General features: G+C 38.6%; 1 pseudogene; it reads right to left on the reverse strand.

Moving 5' to 3' along the window:
* Positions 1–20,386, reverse strand: part of LOC107660535 (receptor-type tyrosine-protein phosphatase kappa-like) — a 181,563-nt pseudogene that overhangs the window by 77,925 nt on the left and 83,252 nt on the right.

Raw genomic sequence — 20,386 nt, forward strand, 5'->3', positions numbered from 1 at the left:
CACACACACACACACACACACACACACACACACACACACACACACACACACACACAGTTTGTTTCTGTGAATTGTGGGGACTTTCCATAGACTATGCCATTTTCTATCCCCTAACCCTAAACCTACCCCTTACAGAAAACCTGCTTGCATGGTTTCACTTTCAGATAAACATCATTTACTATTTTTAATCTTTTTTTTTTTTTTCCCTCGTGGGGACTGGCCTGTCAAAAAATTTCAGGTTTTACTATTGTTTTGGGGACATTTGGTCCCCACAATGTACCATAAACAAGAACACATACACGCACAGACACACACACACACACACACACACACACACACTCACACGCGCACACACTCACACGCGCGTACACTCACACGCGCGCACACGCACACACACACGCGCACATGCACACACGCACACACACACACACAGCTGAACACTGTCATCATGCAATTGGAAAATGCACTTGCCCTCGACTCAACGTCTTATAGTTAGAGAAATAATCTTTTTCTTTGTCATTTATTTCATACACGCAGGACCTGGCAGGGACGTGTTTGATCAAAGCAAGACCGGGTTAAAAAAGAAGAGGTAAAGGAAGAGTGAGAGAGAGATAAAGGGAAAGAGAATATGTAAGGGAGGAAATATTTCCTGTGGGAAGCGTCACAGCTTTTTTATTGTGAAGTTTTGATGGGGCTTGTGAAGGGAGAGAGATGACAGCAGCGGAGCGGAATATGGATCAGGGACACGGCAATCTAACACCTGACGGACAGCGTTAGACAGACTGATCCCTGTCTATTGCACATCAGTCTGTCTCTCTCTCTCTCAGCGCTGACAGATGTGTAACCACCTCTTCATGTGCCGTCACCTCTCACACACTCGGCTTTTAGGTGTGCATTCAGCCTCCAAAACTAACACTCATCAAGCCTCAAATGCTGGTCTGACTCAGTGCAAGCAACGTCTGACCCCTAATCAAAGTCTAACTCACAATATAAGTGACATCTGACACCAGAAAAAAAAAAAAAAAAAACAAAGTCTAACTCACAATATAAGTGACATCTGACACCAGAAAAAAAAAAAAAAAAACTTTAAGTTTGGGGCCCGTAAGATTGATTGATTTACCCTAGTGGAAAATAAATATACTTAAATGTATTTGTAATACATTTATTTCATGCTAAGTATACTACAAACACATTTACATATTACAATTGTACATTTACCCTACAATTGTACTTTTACTATACTAAACTGGTATACTCACAGTTTTTTAAAATTGCTTAGACACTAAAAGTGATAATTGAGGCCCACTTAGTGGAACCATTCTGTCATATACCTAATCTTTAGACCAAGTCTGCAAAATTATAAGCATTACATGCTTTAAACTCGTTATGTGGCTAATTATTTTGTTTGTGTGTAGAGTTACTATGCAAAAATACCATTTTTAGAAGAGTTAAAACAGTTTTCAAAGAAGTGTTTGCTTTTGCAAGATGTGTGTGACGTTTTGTATGTTGTGTGTGTGTTTTGTGGTTCTGTGTGTAGAGTTTTGAGAAACGGAGTGATAGTTTCAAAAATGGTGTGTAAGCATTTTGAAAAAAGCTGTAAAGTCTGCTAAACTGGAACAACTAATTTTATGTTTAATGCACTTTAATTCTGGGGAAGTAGTGCTGAAGTCCATCTAAAGATATACCGAAGTATGGTTGATTCTGCTAAAGTGGAACTATTGCAAGTATACTTCAGGTGCACTTTAAATATCTTGCATTTAAAGACAGATATTATTCAAAGATCATACAATCTTCATCAATAGTGACATTAAAACACATTTTCGGCTTGACATTAAGAAATATGCACTGTGCAATAAATAAAGTTTTATTATAATATTTATATCAGTAAGTCTCAAGCGATATGTCAGTAAATATGTTAATAGATTTGAACTATATTTAGTATGAAATAAATGCATTTTAAATACATTACTTTTTTACTAGGGTATTTATTTATTTGAAAATATTTATGCTTTTATTCTGCAAGAACTCATTTAATTAAGCGAAACTCACAGTAAAGACATTTATAATGTTACAAAAGATTTTAAATAAATGCTGTTCTTGTGAACTTTCTATTCATCACGGTTTTCACAAAAATATTGGGCAGCACAACTGTTTTCAACATTGATAATAATCAGAAATGTTTCTTGAGCAGCAAATCAGCATATTATTATGATTTCTGAAGATCATGTGACACTGAAGACTGGAGGAATGATGCTGAAAATTCAGATTTGGTCACAGGAATAAATTACATTTTACAGTATATTCACATAGAAAATAGTTATTTTAAATTATAATAATATTTCACAATATTACTGCTTTTACTGTATTTTTGATTAAATAAATACAGCCTTGGTCAGCAGAAGATAATTTTGCCAAAAAAAAAAAAAAAATCTTGCTGAGTGATACTGAAGCGCTGAATAATTGTGGCCAAATTCAACTTTGTGAGAATTGATGAATATTTACAGCCGCCTTTGGCAGGTTTGGTTAAATGTTTACTTTAGATCCAGAATGCAAGTGAGAGCATGAAGGGTATATTTGGTGAAACTGAATGAATCATTGATGCGTATCCCCGACAGGAAGCCGATGCGTGTGACATTAATGAAAAGCAGCCCTGTTCTGTTCTCCATTCTCTCAGATTTCAGAGTTGTTGACATTTGGGCTCTTTTGGTTTGTTTGCGTTTGTTGTGTGCGCTCATCATCAGGAAGCATCAGCTGATCGCGCTTCATCAAACTTTAACGATCTGTCTTTGAGCTCGCGCCGTGGAGGCAGCGCTGGAGTCTTTAAAATCTGCCTCGTTTCAACTCCTGATCTCTGGCTGTCTCTCTAGGCGTATTTACCAGCAATCAGCCGGCGTGTTTACGACAGGGAGCCGCGCACGCACAGGAGGGTGACAGCCTGTTATCTAGTCATTGGAAAATCACAAATAGCTCCATATCGTTCTCACGTCTCTCTCTGACATAAACACACCTGCATCTGAGAGAAATCTGTGGAGGTTTCTGTGGGTTTGACCCGTGTGGGTCTGCTGATGGGTGACTCCTCAACCTCTGGCTGTATAGGTTTCTTGATTTGGCTACATGGTTCTTTGAGGATTAAAAATGTTGTTTTTGATGTTCTTCAAATCAGTCATTTACAGGGATTCCCAAACATTTTTGCCAGCCAAACTCCTTGCCAGAAGTAAAATATTTACTTGAAGTTAATATTTGTTCAGAATTTTGTGATGTTGATTCATGGTCACATGACATGCAAGTAAATAGATAAAATATTAAATACAGTTTTTAGTGTTTTATTTTCTTTATATATTTTTTTATGCTTGATTGTTTGATTGTTTATATATATAGGCTGCACAATTTGGTCAAAAAATTATATTGTGATTACTAGAGCCTGACCGATATGTTTTTTTTGGGGGCCGATGCCGGTACCGATATTAGGACGTAAAAAGACTGATATCGATATATTGGCCGATATTCTTTATGTGTAGGCTATATTATAGTACAGTAAAACACTTACAATGATGTGACAACTATGTAATGGAGGCAGGGCATTTAACAATTTAACAACAATTTATTCAAAATGAGTCTGACATCAGTGCACTTAACAGTAAACTTCACTTCACAAAAAACACAAATAGAACAAAAAATATATAACTTGAATTAAGAAAATAAACAAGGTAACTGTGTAGGGCAAGCAAGCTACTGCCAAACCAACAGGGGCAGGTTTATGCAGGAAGCACAGCTTTGCTAAATGTAAACATCAAAAATTAATAAATAATAATAATGAATAATATTTTTTTCACAAATTCTGTGTTGTGTATTTACTGGTAATCAAATAAACATGAGGATTCTTATTTAAATAGTCTTTTGCAGTTTAATATTCACAGACACTAGTCTATATCGCGATTTGATATAAGTGTACTGACCTGTTTTTAATTTATTCATCAAAAAGAAGACAAATTCAGTGAAATTCCGCATTATACAGTAAATTCCGTTTTTATGACTGGATTCCGTGCTTCCGTCCGCGTTTTCTGCATTGTGGAAATCACAGGACCCTACTAATGTAGCAAACGAATATGATAAGCTCATTGTGAGAGAAAGACTGGGACATTGTTGTTTATTTACTTTAGTATGGAGTCTCTCCAACTAGGTGACAATATAGCGTTAAATCACCATTCAACAGACTCAAGCCACCACAGCACTGCCATCCTATTATTGGACTGCAGAAAGATACTAACTTTTCAATCTGCTACTTTACTGACTGTCCTGACAAACTATGCTGACACATCGTGTCTGGGCTGCAACAGGATGCAACTAAGTGACCTTTGAAAATCATTTGAACTTTGTGTCAGTACGTCATACATAGAACGAGACATCAGTTTACTGTCGGGATTTGTCGTGTCGCGTCGCATCCAGTGTTGACAACATCACTGATTATAATGGGTTCTATTCACTCATTATATATAGATCAGTGGTTCTATTGTATTTTGCCATGCCGCGCGCGTCCAGTGTAGACACCCAGTTAGGAAATGTGATGTGACCGATGTGACAAGCATTAGTTTTGGGCCGCAGCGCGGGCAGTATAAACACCAGCATTGACTGAGTGGCCGCGATCAGCTCCGGTGGCCGTGGAGCCGTAATGCGCCGCAGATGCGTGCCGTGATGTGCAGATTAGCTCTAGTCTCTAACGTCACTGAATCTGCTGCATGCAGTGATGCACAGATCAGCTCTAACGTCACTGAATCTGCAGTTAAAAATGAACCATCCATTCATCATATCATCATGCAAACCTAAGAATTAGAATCATTGTAATGTGACGATCAAATATAGCTGCGGGCGGATAATTTGAAGCAGCGGACTCGGGTGAAGTTTCAGCTCATCCGCTTATCTCTACACTACACTGACCTGGGTCACCAGTAGCAAACAATGGAGCGCGCTCTGCTGGACAAACTAAGTAATTGCACCATGTAGAAGCATTTCATCTGCGTTATATGTTCTGTTAAAAAAATGTTCATATCCGCGGCATATTCGCCGATACCGATATATCTGCGACAGGCTCATATCGGCTGATAATATCGGCAAAACGATATATCGGGCAGGCTCTAGTGATTGCTTTGTTATGTATTGCAGTGTTTTGAACTGCGATATGACATTTCATTTGACATAAAATGTCTCACGTTGCTAATGGAAATAATTATAAAGTTTTGTTCATACTGTGTTGTTTGTTGGTGTGTTGGTTCTTGTAAAGAGAAGTTACATGCTCAAAGGGAAATTCCTACAAATGCATATTCAATAAGGTCAGGTGCAAAAATAACTGCGTCCACGCCAGCGCTAATTTTTTAGCGCTAATTCTTCACTGCGCGTCTTTAGTTAATCCTGACAGTACTATTTTAACGCCAAAAGACGGTTTGCGCTGGCACAAGCTGTTAGTAAATCTACCCTGTTATGTTTTAGATGTTTCATCTGCTCACCAAGGCTGCATTTATTTATTTATAAAAATAGTAAAAGTAGTAATATTGTGAAATATTAAATTTTGAAATAACTATTTTGCTGCTTAATATTTTGTGGAAACATTGTCAGGATTATTTGATGAATAGAAACATTGTAAAATTATAAATGATTTTACTGTCTCTTTTAATCAATTTAATGCATGTACTGTATGCTGAATAAAAAAGTATTAATTTCTAATAAACACACAAACATTTGAATGGGAGCATATCATGGCTTCTGCATAAATATGAAGCAGCACAACTGTTTTCAACATTGATAATAATCAGAAATGTTTCTTGAGCAGCAAATCAGCATATTAGAATGATTTCTGAAGATCATGTGACACTGAAGACTGCAGTAATGATGCTGAAAATTCAGTGCTTCACAGAAATCAATTACAATTTGACAGATATTCACAGAGAAAACAGCTGTTTTAAATTGTAATATCACAGTCCTTAGTGGACCTGTTCTCAAGCTGCAAAATCACAACATTTCAGTTCCAAGCGGAGGCTTTATTTGAAGTATTTGTCTGTCTACAGCTGCGTGAGGAGACGTCGCTTTAGATGTCTGATAAAAACAGAGCGGTGTTTATTGAATGTTTGTGTTCGAATTGGTTTCACAGCACACGTCTCGTCAATTCGGTTTATTCTCTACAAGCGAGAGAGGGCTAATGTCATTACTGGAAACCCTGGGCTAAACGCGCCGAGCTGCCCGCATGCTGAGGCCACAACTGTGTTCTGTTGTGTTTTTTTCCTCTTCCATCTTTCTTCCTGCAGCTGGGGGACACGCAGATCGATACTTCTCCAGCGTAAGGATCCGCCACTGAAATTTTCATTTGTTACAAAGCGGCCCCAAACAGCCGGGAGGGCCCGCTGTCGCCCCGCATTAGGGAGAGCGGGAGCTAATAAAGCACTCGCCCGGGGTCACGCGCGACAATAGGCAACTCCGTGCCGGCTCCCATTAGCGCACGCACAAATCCATGGCCCAAAAATTTCCACTGAAATTACCATCTTTGGTATCCTTGTAGCAGGCTGTCAGCTGGGGAAGTGTGGTGGAGATATCTGAGCTGTCAGTGTGGCCGATACTCAGCTGGCCCTTCTGCCCTGCAGTCGCCGCTAACTATTGCACTCCTCTCAGAGTCGCATCTGTGCACAGCAAACTTCACGCTTCACTCTCCGGGCCCGAAACGGCACCGAAGTCACCCAAAAACACCCAACGAGATTTGTTTGTATAAACGGGTTGTGCATATTAATATGGCACTACACACCCAGTGCTAATTCCAATATCAATGCATTTGTAATATTTAGCGGCATTTAGGCTAAATAAGCAGATGGTCGCTGTAGCCGTGGCTGCGTCTCGTTGACTTGAGAAGATCACAGAGTTTGGGTGATGAGTCCTTAAACAGGTCTATACAAACACAGCCTTCATACATTTTATATATATATATAATATATAGGAAGTCGTGGCCTAATGGTTAGAGAGTCGGACTCGTAACCCAAAGGTTGCGGGTTCGAGTCTCAGGTCCGGCAGGGATTGTAGGTGGGGGGAGTGAATGTACAGCACTCTCTTCCACCTTCAATACCATGACTGAGGTACCCTTGAGCAAGGCACTGAACCCCCAACTGCTCCCCGGGCGCCGCAGCATAAATGGCTGCCCACTGCTCCGGGTGTGTGTTCACGGTGTGTGTGTGTTCACTGCTGTGTGTGTGCACTTTGGATGGGATAAATGCAGAGCACTAATTCCGAGTATGAGTCACCATACTTGGCCACATGTCACGTCACTTTATAATAAACACTTCTGTAGCCTTTGATAACACATTCAGAAACTGCTTAATTACCTGGCACAAATAATCTGATAACAATATAACAAGAGGTGGGAAAACTAACAGCTTGCCAAACCTGTCAATGGACGGTGATTTACTGACCATAAATATTTTTTAACTGGCCATGAAATTGTATGTGCATTATTAAAAAAAAAAAAAAAAAACACAACACAACACAGGCAGAACATATTGGGAAAACATTAAAAAAAAAAATGTATGATTATTAATCAAATTTAAAAAAATGAAAGAAATATCACTATAATACTACTGAACTCTAAAGTATTATAACTCTAAATTATTATTATTATTATTATTATTATTTTAAATAACAACAGTACTATTTATTTATTTATTTTCTCAGAAAACCGCTGGGACACTTTTCTTTTCAAATGCTTCTCTTTTGTAGACACCAGATTTATAAACTGGGAAAGATGTTTGGCATATAATGGCTCCACCATTCAGAACTTAGAGTCTGAGCTATGCATTTCAATATACATAAAAGTACAATAACAGCATAAACAACAAAACAAGTCCTTACCTCTGACGATGAGTCCAGCAAAGTTGGAGACTCCGGATCCTCTCTCTGATTGGGTGACGCAGCGGTACAGATCTTGGTCCTGACTGGTCACTTCTCTCAGTCGGAAAGAGGCTGCAAACTTCCTGTGGTTGATGTTTTTCTTCTCCGCCACTGGAATGTCCTCTCCGTTACGCCGCTGTATGTGACAACACCAGAGACGAAAAAGTAAATATCTGCAGGTCTAACTGATTGAATCCAGTCGTGTACCATGTTTCATGCTTGAAGGGTTTTGTCATTTTCAGAGGAAATTAAATCTGCCGATTAGACACTTTCTGGTAGTTACTTTACAGATCAGTGTTGTTCAGGTATAGGAGGCAAATAATGGATGACAAAACAATTGACAGTACAAAAATAAAATTAAATCAATGGAAATGACCTGTGATTGAGCTGCTTTTGAATGAGCATTATGCTTAAATTAAGTCTGTGGTGTTTCCTCAGGATATGTAGCCATTATTAGCCATAGCTGAAGAACAGTGATATGTGACCCTGGAGCACAAAAGCAGTCTTAAGTCGCTGGGGTATATTTGTAGCAATAGCCAAAAAAACATTGTAGGGGTCAAAATTATCGATTTTTCTTTTATGCCAAAAATCATTAGGATATTAAGTAAAGATAATGTTCCATGAAGATATTTTGTAAATTTACTACCGTAAATATATCAAAACGTAATTTTTGATTAGTAATATGCATTGCTAAGAACTTCATTTGGACAACATTCCAGATTTTCAAATAGTTGTATCTCTGCCAAATATCGTCCTATCCTAACAAACCATACATCAATGGAAAGCTTATTAATTCATCTTGATGATGTATAAATCTCAATTTAAAAAAATTGACCCTTATGACTGGTTTTTGCGTCCAGGTCATATGAAACAGCACTACTGCTTTCTTAGTTGTGGTGGTACACAGTAAATGCTGTTCCACATGCATTTCATCTGGAAACTGAACATGAATTTATTAAATAATTCAAACTCAGATAAGGGTCTTCATTTCAAAAGGCCACATGCTTGTGACATGAGTAGATGATAAAGATATAGTTCTAAAAATCGTTCTTCTCAATATTAAAGGGGTCATATGATGCTGCTAAAAAGAACATTATTTTGTGTAACAAATCCTTTAAACATGAAAACGTACTTACAGCCGGCATTGTAGTCTACTCTACCAGGATCAGGAAACAGTCCTCCATAAAATGCGCTGCACGCATCTGAATATTTGGGTTGAACTGTTCTGGAACAGTGTTGTAAATACAACTTAACCACTGATTTCTTTAAAGAATAGCAGAGTCCACACCACAGCTATAACGATAAAGGCACAGAGAAACGATATCGTTGGAATCAAATTTTTGTTCCAGCTGATGAACGATACAAACATTGACACCCAATCAGAATCTATCCTGCTATAACGAGCTCGAGAATTTAAAGCGGCTGACGAGCGTGCGCTTAGAATAAACAGACGATATTGTTCGCTGGTGCGGACACTAATATCGTTATCTTTATAGTTATCATTCTTGGTGTGAACGGGGCTTTAGGGTTGATCAGATGCTCCTGAGCGGTGAAGCTCCAGTAATATGCCTGAGTGAAGCTGTGACGGACGGCGGTCAGTGTCACAGGCCATCATCATTCATTAGCCTCTTTAACACTGCCGTCTCCTACTAGTCAGAAGACACCAGCACGCGCTTGCTTTCTTCATTTTTTCACCTCCTCGTGGATCAGAGCAGAAAAGGTCACTTCTCCTACACATTTTACCACTTCTCGTTCAGTCTTCCACTGCATCTCCAGCTCACTTTGTCTACTCAGAAAGTGAAGGCCTCTCGTTAGTTAATTAAAAGCAAAGGTCCGCGGCAGGGCTTCACCTCTGCGCGAGCGCAACATATGGACACAAAACCCCGCTGACGGGCGATATCATTAAGAGAGCAGGATTTTCCTGCGGGATGAATAAAGTGAGTAAGTTTGAGGGGCGTCAGAGGAAATGCTATCTCGGTGACAGAGAAGCGAGTGTCTCTCTCCAGCTGCTTGATTAGTAATTTGGGTTATATATACCCGTTGACCATGAATATGGGATATAGTTTCCAAAACTGATGCAATTCTTTGACTATTGTGAAATCAAACTTAAAAACAGCGGGATTGTTTGCTCCCGCACGTCCTGAACTTGACATTCCCTGCCAATTAGGGTGAAGCTCGTCTCGCTGAGAGTTTTGGTCTGATGTAAAGCGCGGCTCGTGTTAAAAACACTATCTGAGCTTTAGCTCAATGGTCCTCAACTGACGGGTCACAACCCAAAAACCAGTCACAGCTTTCATTTTGATGGGTCACAGACAGCAGGGGGAAACAATACTAAATCAAACCCTTGTGAAAAAGAAGTGTATTAATTGTGCACTTGTAGGGTACTTCAAGTATATTTCAAACATTTTTAAACTGGACTTGCAGATAATAATGAAATAAAAGGCCTCTTAAATTACTTTCACAGTTACTACACTTTCACTGTATTTATTAACACTTAAAGGGTTAGTTCACCCAAAAATGAAAATTAGACTGTGTTTTACTCACCCTCGAGGCATCCTAGGTGTATATGACTTCCTTCTTTCAGACGAATCCAGTCGGAGTTATATAAAAAATTGTCCTGGCTATTCCAAGCTCTATCATTGCAGTCAGCGGGTGTTGCAGTTGAACAGTCCACAAGTTGTGAAATAAAGCGCGCGCATTCATAATAAAACGTGCTTCACACGGCTCCGGGGGATGAATAAAGGCCACTTGTAGCGAATCCATGTGTTTTTGTAAGAAAAATATCCATATTTCAAACGTAATAAACACTTTTCTCTCACTTCCGCTGACTGTCATACACTGAAGCAGTTCTGGCGGATGACGTAAGACGCGCGGCGTTGCGTGATTAGTGACGAATGCGGAGAGACAACAAAACAAAACGCCAGTCACGAATTAGAAGCACAAACCGAGGATTTGCAAAGAAAAATGTCGGAGGATTTCGATATAAACCAAGAGGAGACTGGTTTTACTTTGCTAAAGTGAGGAAACTTTGCTTCCTTTTCTCCTATAAACAAACTTGCGAGTAGGGCTGGGTATCGTTCAAAAATGTTCGATATTGATACCGATACCGATACCTTGACTTTGGTACCAGTTCCTGAATGATACTTTTTTTCGATACCAGTTTTATGAAATCAATTTTAACAAGATTACATTATCTAAAAAAAAAAAACAACTTTAGTTTTATTTTTCCGCTTGTTGATGTTTATACACACTCAAAGACTCATCTCTGAGCCACTGCACAAAGGAACAAAATGTAACCAACAGTGTTCGACTTGACGCGGACCAACTGTGCAGACCGATCGGTGGATTACAGTACCACGAGAGCTAAGAGAGCAGACTGCTCCGTGCACTTTCGAATCACTCTCGCGGATGTCAAACACTGATCGATTTGTCGTGTGTTGCAGGCTTATTGGCTCACTGACGCTGATGAGATTAACCCCTTAGGTATCGAAATGTGGTACCGAATGACGAGACATTTTTCGATACTCGATGGTATCGAGGCAATTCGATCGGTGCCTAAAAAGTATCGAACTCGATACCCAGCCCTACTCGCGAGACTAGCATACCTCAGATGCGCTCGCGCTGCGCATACGTGCTGTGTCATCCACCGGAATTGCTTCAGTGTATGACAGTCAGCGGAAGTGAGAGAAAAGTGTTTATTACGTTTGAAATATGGATATGTTTCTTTAAAAAACACATGGATTCGCAACAGGAGGCCTTTATTCACCCCCCAGAGCCGTCTGCGGCACGTTTTATTATGAATGCGTGAGCTTTATTTGACGACTTGTGGACTGTTCAACTGCAACACCCGCTGACTGCAATGATAGAGCTTGGAATAGCCAGGACAATTTTTAATATAACTCTGACTGGATTCGTCTGAAAGAAGAAAGTCATATACACCTAGGATGCTTCGAGAGTGAGTAAAACACAAGCTAATTTTCATTTTTGAGTGAACTAACTCTTTAAGTACACTTTTTAAAAAAGTGCACATTGTGTTAAATTGAACGCTTTTACACTAAAGTACATTTTAAATCATGTTTTAATAATATGCTCACAACATACTAAAGCACATGTAAAGTACTTGATTAAATTTTAACTGCTGTTAAATTACATTTTACGTTAATATAGAATTAGACAATAAAGCAGACTTTGACTTTGACTTTGACATTTTAAATGTACTTAATTGCAACTTCAACAAATGTGTAATTACAAACACTGAAATAAATGACATACAAGTTTCCATAGAAATTACATTAGTATTTTTTTGTTTATCACAAACTTTTGTCAGTACATTTAGCAGTTCACTTTAACAATATTTCAAAGATGACAGAAATAATTATGAAATTACATATAAAAATGTACTGAAGTGCTACTTAAGTGGGTCAAAAACACTCTAAAGTTCCACTAATTGGATTTAATATAAATCTAAGTATTTTTTATAAAATGTATATTTATATACATTGAATTCAGTTTGCAATTAAAGGGAAATAAGAAGATATTTTGAAGAATGCAGGTAACCAAAAAGTTTATGATTCCCATTGACTGCCATTGTGTGGAAAAAAAAAAAAAAAAAAATACTATGGAAGTAAATGGTGACCAGAAACCAAATGTTTGGTTACCAACATTCTTCATTATATCTCCATTTGTTTTCAACAGAAGAAAGAAACTCATAAAGGTTTGGAAACAACAGCAAATGATGACAGAATTTTCATTTTTGGGTGAACTATCCCTTTAAGTATATTCTTTTAAAGTATATTATTTCCAAAATGAGTATGATTTTAAAGTATGTTAAACTGTACTTTTTTTTTTAATTTTTTTTACAAGGGTAGTTATTATAACAAAACAAGCAGACATACCTACTTCTAAAAGGGAAGACAAAACAGTCCCTATATAATTTCGTGTTGATGTGAAAGATTAAAAAATGTACTGCAGTGTGAATTTTACAGGCAATAATATCATATTTTACAGTAAGAGTAAATGCAGCAGAAGCTGGACGTGTGCTGGTTTAGTACAGGGGTGTGTGTGTGTCTGTGTGTGTAAGTATGCGTGTGTGAGTGTGCGTGTGCGAGTGAGCGTGTGCGAGTGTGTGTGTGCGAGTGTGTGTGTCTGTGTGTGTGTGTGCGTGTGTGTGAGCGTGTGCGAGTGTGCGTGTGTGTGTGCGTAAGTGTGCGTGTGTGTGAGCGTGTGCGAGTGTGCGTGTGTGTGTGCGTAAGTGTGCGTGTGTGTGAGCGTGTGCGAGTGTGCGTGTGTGTGTGCGTAAGTGTGCGTGTGTGTGAGCGTGTGCGAGTGTGCGTGTGTGTGTGCGTAAGTGTGCGTGTGTGTGAGCGTGTGCGAGTGTGCGTGTGTGTGTGCGTAAGTGTGCGTGTGTGTGAGCGTGTGCGAGTGTGTGTGTGTGTGTGTTTGTGTGCGTGTCCGAGTGTGTGCGTGTACAAGTGTGTGTGTGTGTGTGTGTGTGTGTGTATGTGTGTGTGTCAGACTGTCCCACCTGCAGCCAGAGTTTGTTGTTGACAGCATCACGGATAGTGGCGATGCATTGGAACGTGGCGTTCTGTCCGGCATTCACCTCCACATTCCCCAAACGCAGGAAGTGAGGCGATTTATCTGCATTCGAAGGAAAAGACAACAACACATGACATCATAGCTCTGATATATCATTACACTAAAGCTTCCAGGGTTAACCAGAGCTGAACTCCCAGAACAGGCGCATTAATGCAGGAAGAATAAATCAAGATTTCACTCAATTATATAGTAAACACACCGAAACACAACGTTGAGCAGACAGTCACACTTTAGTTTGGGGACAAGTTCACACTATTAACTAAGACTTTTGCCTCAATAAACTCCTAATTTGCTGCTTATTAATAGTTAGATAGATGTTAAGTTTAGGTATGGGGTGGATTAAGGGATCTAAAATATGCTCATGCTTTAGAAGTACTAATAAACAGCCCATAGGCTAGTAATACGCATTCTAATAAGCAACTAGTTAATAGTGAGAATTGGTGTCTAAACAAAAGTGCTACTGGTAAAATTGATGGTTTATTTTTGAGTGCTATGGCAGCGTGGTTGAAGATTATCCCGGACGACCTCTGAATTATCACCATTGCACCCTTGATCAATGGCAGAAATCATGTGTAAGACACTCAGGACAGAAAACTAAAAGTTGAGTGGCTATTCACATTATCTGCAGTAGTACAAAGTTTGTCACGGGAAGGGAACAGACTGAAACAGTGAGCACCTACAAGTTCAGCGGCATCAGCTATTTTTATTATCTGATTGCAGATAATTCTCTAATAAAGAGTTGTGATCCATAAACCAAACCAATCGCAATATCTCCCCCCCCATCTGGCTCTGAAAGTAAAACTGCATGTAGATTGTTCCTCTCTGTCAGTGTTTCATTGGCTCTCTCTCTCAAGTTTAATTAGACTGAGTGTTCATTTGGCAGATCCGTGGTTAGAAACATACAGAGAGGAACAATGAGATGCAAAAGCACTATGTGCGGACACATCCTCTCCAGTCCACCCAGAATAATAACATACAGCCATCGACATTTACATTTCAGTTTGAGCTCTACAAGCTTTGTCCAAGTTGTCCAAACACAACAAAATAATTTACATACATACTCTTAAAGATAGAGAGACAAAAGCAGCCTGGTCAGAAACCCCATGAAACCAAAATGTGAAATGCAAAACGTAAAAAAAAAGGTGTTTTAGTTCATATCTGTAGCTTTGGACTGATCTATATGCTAGTCCATCCATCAATTTTCCATTTACATGATCCAAAGTGACTTACATTGCATTCATGACACACATTTAGGGACAGATTTACTAACAGCTCACACCAGTGCCAACTACTGTCAGGATTTACTAAAGACACGCGGTGAAACATTAGCGATAAAAAGTCATGGACAGTTATTCTTGCATCTGACCTTATTGCACATGCATTTGTAGGAGTTTCCCGTTCAGATGCAAAATTTAGGGAAGGATCATACAAGGTGATTTACTAAGGTTTGTGCCATTTAGTGGTCGACCGATATTGTTTTTTTTTTGACAGCCGATGCCGATATTTTGGAGAGCAGGAGCAGGGTGGTCGATATAAAGCCGATATATGCAAGTATATTTTTTATTTTAATTATAATTTATAATTATATTTATTATTATAATTAATGTTTGAGAAACTTGAAATAATTTGAAAATGAATTATATTAAAAATAAATGTGTAAAATAAACATACTTATACTTTAGATGACAACTTCCTGATTCTATAATTCTATTACAGTATATTTCACAAATAAAGAAATATTTTAAAATATATAAACAAAAAGAAAGTAAACACTGTAACCAACAGGGCACTCGTCACGCAGAGAACACGCGATCATGCAGGTCACATGCACACTTCACAAGATCTCACAACTGGATCCGACTAAGTTTGCAAGCTTTGTGAAATTAAATGTTCATTAGTTATTCAAAGATTTCTCTAAATGATATAAATGCGTATTTGCTGAATGCTGGCGGCAAACAAGAAAGTATTATAATGTTTGTCTTTCTATTACTAATAATATAAAAGCAATCGTTATAATACTTTTTGTATACATTTTAATTCCTTTGTTTAACCGTTCTATCTGATTATTAGACAGACTTCTATCTGTATTAGACAGAACTGTTAACGACAACGGCGAACAAGAGGGAGTATGTGAGCCGCTGTCAGCACCTTCAAAATAAAAGTCCCGCCTCGAACGCATCGGCTAAACAGGAAAACTTATCGCCCGATGCCGATATTTAAAAAATGCCAAATATCGGCCGATATATCGGCCTTGGCGATATATCGGTCGACCACTAGTGCCATTATTTAACATCCAGAAAACGCATGTCTTAACTCATTGCTCTTGGTAGATTGCATCGGTCACTAATGGAAGTGATCTGTCTCTGTGTTGTTTCATTTGCTCGCTGTCAGTAAACCAGCTGCAGAACTTTCTATCCCTCTTCATGGGATTTAGTAAATCTGGCCCTAAATCAGTTATTTTTCCGCTGCGAATCACACCCATAACTGTTTGAGCTACAGGAAGGCAGCTAGAAGGCTTTCTCCAAACCGCTGGTCCTATGTAGGCTCTTTCCTATGAATGGCCAGTATCTACAGTATATACTAGTGCACTTGCTAAAAGTTGACCAAATTTACTAAGGATCATAAAAAGGGTGGATATTGGTCATAAAATACTAAAGTATGACTGTTTCTGGTGCCAAAAACAAATGTATGAAAAAGAAATTGTATGAAAAATCTGATTATTCAACATATATACACATAAATGATCTAAGTACTAAACAAATGTTATGTATTTCATTGCTTCTGTAATGAAACTGATCCTTCTCTGCATTTCTCCTGCAGACAGCTTGCTTCCTAATCTTGTTGTCTCATAAACCTGGCATTGTGCATCGCGACTGTTGACAAATTGCTTTTTCCCTCTTCTGTAAGTTGCTTTGGGTAAAAACGTCTGCTAAATATGTAAACGAAAAAAACAAATGAAATATAGCTCTCTCCGAGGGGCTCAGAGGAAAACGAACATGTGTTTTAACGTGTGTGTGAGCAGACGATCTTCACAAGTCCAGCAGAAGCAGGTGTCAGTCTGCACAGTGCTTCACATCATACAGGAACACATCACTAGTGTTTCTGATGGGCTGCTCTCAAAATAAACGCTCTTTTACTGCAGGAAACACTCTCCAACACAGCGACACAACAGAGCTCCTTCATCTCCCTCTCTTCCTGCATCATCGTAATGAGATGTCATCCGTGATCAGCCGGAAGCATTATTAGCAGCGTTCGGAGGGGATATACAGGTGCATCTCAATAAATTAGAATGTCGTGGAAAAGTTCATTTATTTGAGTCCACGTTGCGAGCGTCAGTAATCCCTGCGCTTCCGTGGACTAGCTGTTAATTGGGAATACCTGCTACATGATCAGGGCTCAGCTCTGATTCCAGCCAGCAGACGAGACTGACAATCCACCTGGAGAGATGCTCCACTGGATGACAAAATATTAATCACTTAAAATGATATGTGCATTGCTGACATTTGAAGTGTAAGTGCGTGCGCGTCTGCTGATTGTGCCGTCACTCGACCCCTAAACGCTTCGTGCTAAGTGCAGTACTTGGCGTGTAATAAGGGCTAATGATATATCAGACATGGTGCAGAGAGGAAGGCAGCTCTCCGTGTCACTTACAGTATTTACTGTTTGTGCTAATACTGCCCTCTCTGATCATTTATTGATCGCGCTGCTCTCCACTGCTGATGTGCTCAGAAAAACACTCACCGCTGCAGTCAATACTGCTCATTCCCTGAATATATTTCAATTCATAGCCCGATTCAATGTGAAATGGCATCTGTAGTGCATATGGTTTAAAACAGTTGTAATATTGGCCCAGCCACAATTTTATTTTATACACACACTACTTTTTTTAACTTTGGGGTCTGTGTGATTTTTTTTTTATTGTTTTAGGCAACATCTACTTGATAAAAATACAGAAAAAAAGTCATATGGCAAAACATTTGGTAGCACTTTAGTATATCGACTAATTCTCACTTTTAATTAATTGCTTATTAGCATGCCTATTATTATCAGAGTTGTTTATTAGTATTTATAAAGCACATATTCTGCATGAGCATGTTCTACATCCCTAATCATACCCAATGCCTAAACTTAACAACTACCTTACTAACTATTAATAAGCAGCAAATTAGGAGTTTATTGAGGCAAAAGTATTTTTTTAATAGCGAGAATTGGACCTTAAAATAAAGTGTGACCAAACATTTTTTTTTTCAATTTAAAATAGCTGTTTTCTATGTCAATCTATGTTAAACTGTAATTGATTTCTGTGATCAAATCTGAATTTTCAGCATCATTCCTCCAGTCTTCAGTGTCACATGATCTTCAGAAATCATTCTAATATGCTGATTTGCTGCTCAAGAAACATTTCTGAGTATTATCAATGTTGAAAACGGTTGTGCTGCACAATATTTTTATGGAAACTGTGATGCATTTTATTTTTCAGAATTCTTTGATAAATAGAAAGTTCAAAAGAATAGCATTTATTTGAAATAAAAATCTTTTGTAACATTATAAATGCATTTACTGTACAACTTTCGATCAATTTAATGCATCCTTGATGAATATATTGATCCTTTTGTCCCGGTTTCATAAGGACAGTCCACTATAAGACGAACAAGAGTGTGAGTTTTAGGAAATTATAGCTGCTTTAAATAACAGGGACAGTCCTGCTGCTGAGTAACCTGAGGTTAATTCTCTTACACAAGGACACAATGATGATAGTCTGTGGTTTAACCTTTTTAGCAGTCTAGACTTTTAACTACTAGACCACACCATCCCAAACAATAACACACACAGACACACACGCTCGCGCACGCACGCACACTCACACACACACGCACGCACGCACACACACACACACTCTCTCTCACACACACACACACACACACACACACACACACACACACACACACACACACACACACACACACACATACACACAGTGACTCACCGCATGGGTAACTGAGCACCTGGATGTCATCAATGGCAATGAAACCTCTTCTGCCATTTGTCACCTCTGCCTCGAATATGACCTGCACAGAGAAACAGGAAACAGGATGTGTGTTTTAGATAAGCTGTCACTCACTCACACGCTCAATCAAATAAATGAATAAATGAGTTTAAGTGTAACCATGAGTTTCTGCATGAATGTCATTCATTTCTATTAAAGAACATCTCTATTATTACACCTTGTAAAAAAGAAGAGTGCATCATTATATTGAATGTTTTTTTAACTACTTGATAATATAATGTTAATGAAATAAAAGTCCACTTAAGTGTACTTAAACTTAACTTTCATGACTGCTTCTTAACAGTGCACTTTGTATTAATGTCAACTTAAAAGTTGTACTTTAAAGTACATTTTAAATCATGTTTTAATGATATTTTGTTTTGCACATATTTTGATGTGTTGACTAACATACTAAAGCACATCTTTGTATCATTGTAACTGTAGTGTGTTATTTGATACAAAAAATGACTTACAAGTTTCAGTGGAAATGACATTAAAATATATATTAGTTTACCAGTTTAGACTCAAAGTTTAGACTTTTAGTTTAGTTCATTCAGTAGTAACACTTTAACCATCTTTCATAGACAACAGAATTATGAAAGTACATATGAAGATGTACTGAAGTCCTATTTTACCCTCATAATTCGATAAATTCAATAAATATAATTTGCAAGTAAAATTTAATTTAGTTACAAATAACATGCAATTAAACATCAGAAAATTGTAAGTATTTTTTAAGTATATTATTTCCATAATAAGTATGCTAAAGTGCACTTAATTTTCACACGTGTAACCTGACTCTGTTACACACCTCTGATATTAAAGCAGCCATCTGTTAACTGCTCCTGGGCTGTTACAGTGCTATTAAACTACACTCTTCAATGACGCTAACAGTAGTTTTTGTGACGCTCACGAGGGTCACGTTCAAACATCAGCTGTAAAAAACACGAGTCTTTGTGTCCGAGGCTCTGGTTCACCTGCGGTCATTACAGCGTCAGAGATCGTCTCTGTTTATATACAACTGAGCGCCAAATCTCATTTTGTTAATCTCGAAAGACAAAACAGATTTTCACAAACAGTTGCTCATTTCTGGGAGAAAAAGCTTTTCAGGCAAACACCCACGCGAGGACAGAAAAGGCATAATTGAAAATCCTGTGACTGGCGGGGTCAGGTTTCTATTATTGAACTCAAAGCACGACTGAATAAGAGTTGAATTCGCTCCGTATTCTGCCTCGAAGTCAAGGTCTGGCTTTTGTACGGTGCTTTCCTTTAATGTCGTGCCCTGGCATTAAGATGGCAGCGATCAAGCCCGCGAGTGCTAAGCCTGCAATCTGAAAGTGACCCAGTCGTATCAGCCAGGTCTGGCTTTCAGAAGCCATTTCAATTAGAGCTGGGCCATCTGCAGCTCGTGTGAGGGAATATTGATAGTGCTTTTCTCTTAGTGGAGCGTCCGGCCCTTTAAACTGATCTCTCTTAAAACGCCTGTGACATTTCCAAAGCAAATCTCGGGCCCGCTCTTGGTCAGTAATGCTTATGAGCCGATTATGATGTAAATCTTCAAAAGTGTTCTGGCTGAATGCCGTTGTGCAGCCGCAGCTCTCTCACTCTCTCTCTCTCTTTCTCTCTCTCCTGCTGATCAGGCATCAGTTATGTGGAGTCTTGTTACTCTGTTACACTAGTGAACAGTACTCATCTGGACTTCACCACTAAAGGTTAGAGAGTTTCAAGCCGTTTGATCCTGCCAGTGCTGAGCTGGTACAACAGCTTGTCATTTTTAACCCTAAACCTTTGGTTTTCATACTTATGTAATACATATCATGA

The sequence above is a fragment of the Sinocyclocheilus anshuiensis genome, unplaced genomic scaffold (assembly GCF_001515605.1).
Source record: "Sinocyclocheilus anshuiensis isolate Anshui unplaced genomic scaffold, SAMN03320099.WGS_v1.1 scaffold659, whole genome shotgun sequence".
Taxonomy (NCBI): domain Eukaryota; kingdom Metazoa; phylum Chordata; class Actinopteri; order Cypriniformes; family Cyprinidae; genus Sinocyclocheilus; species Sinocyclocheilus anshuiensis.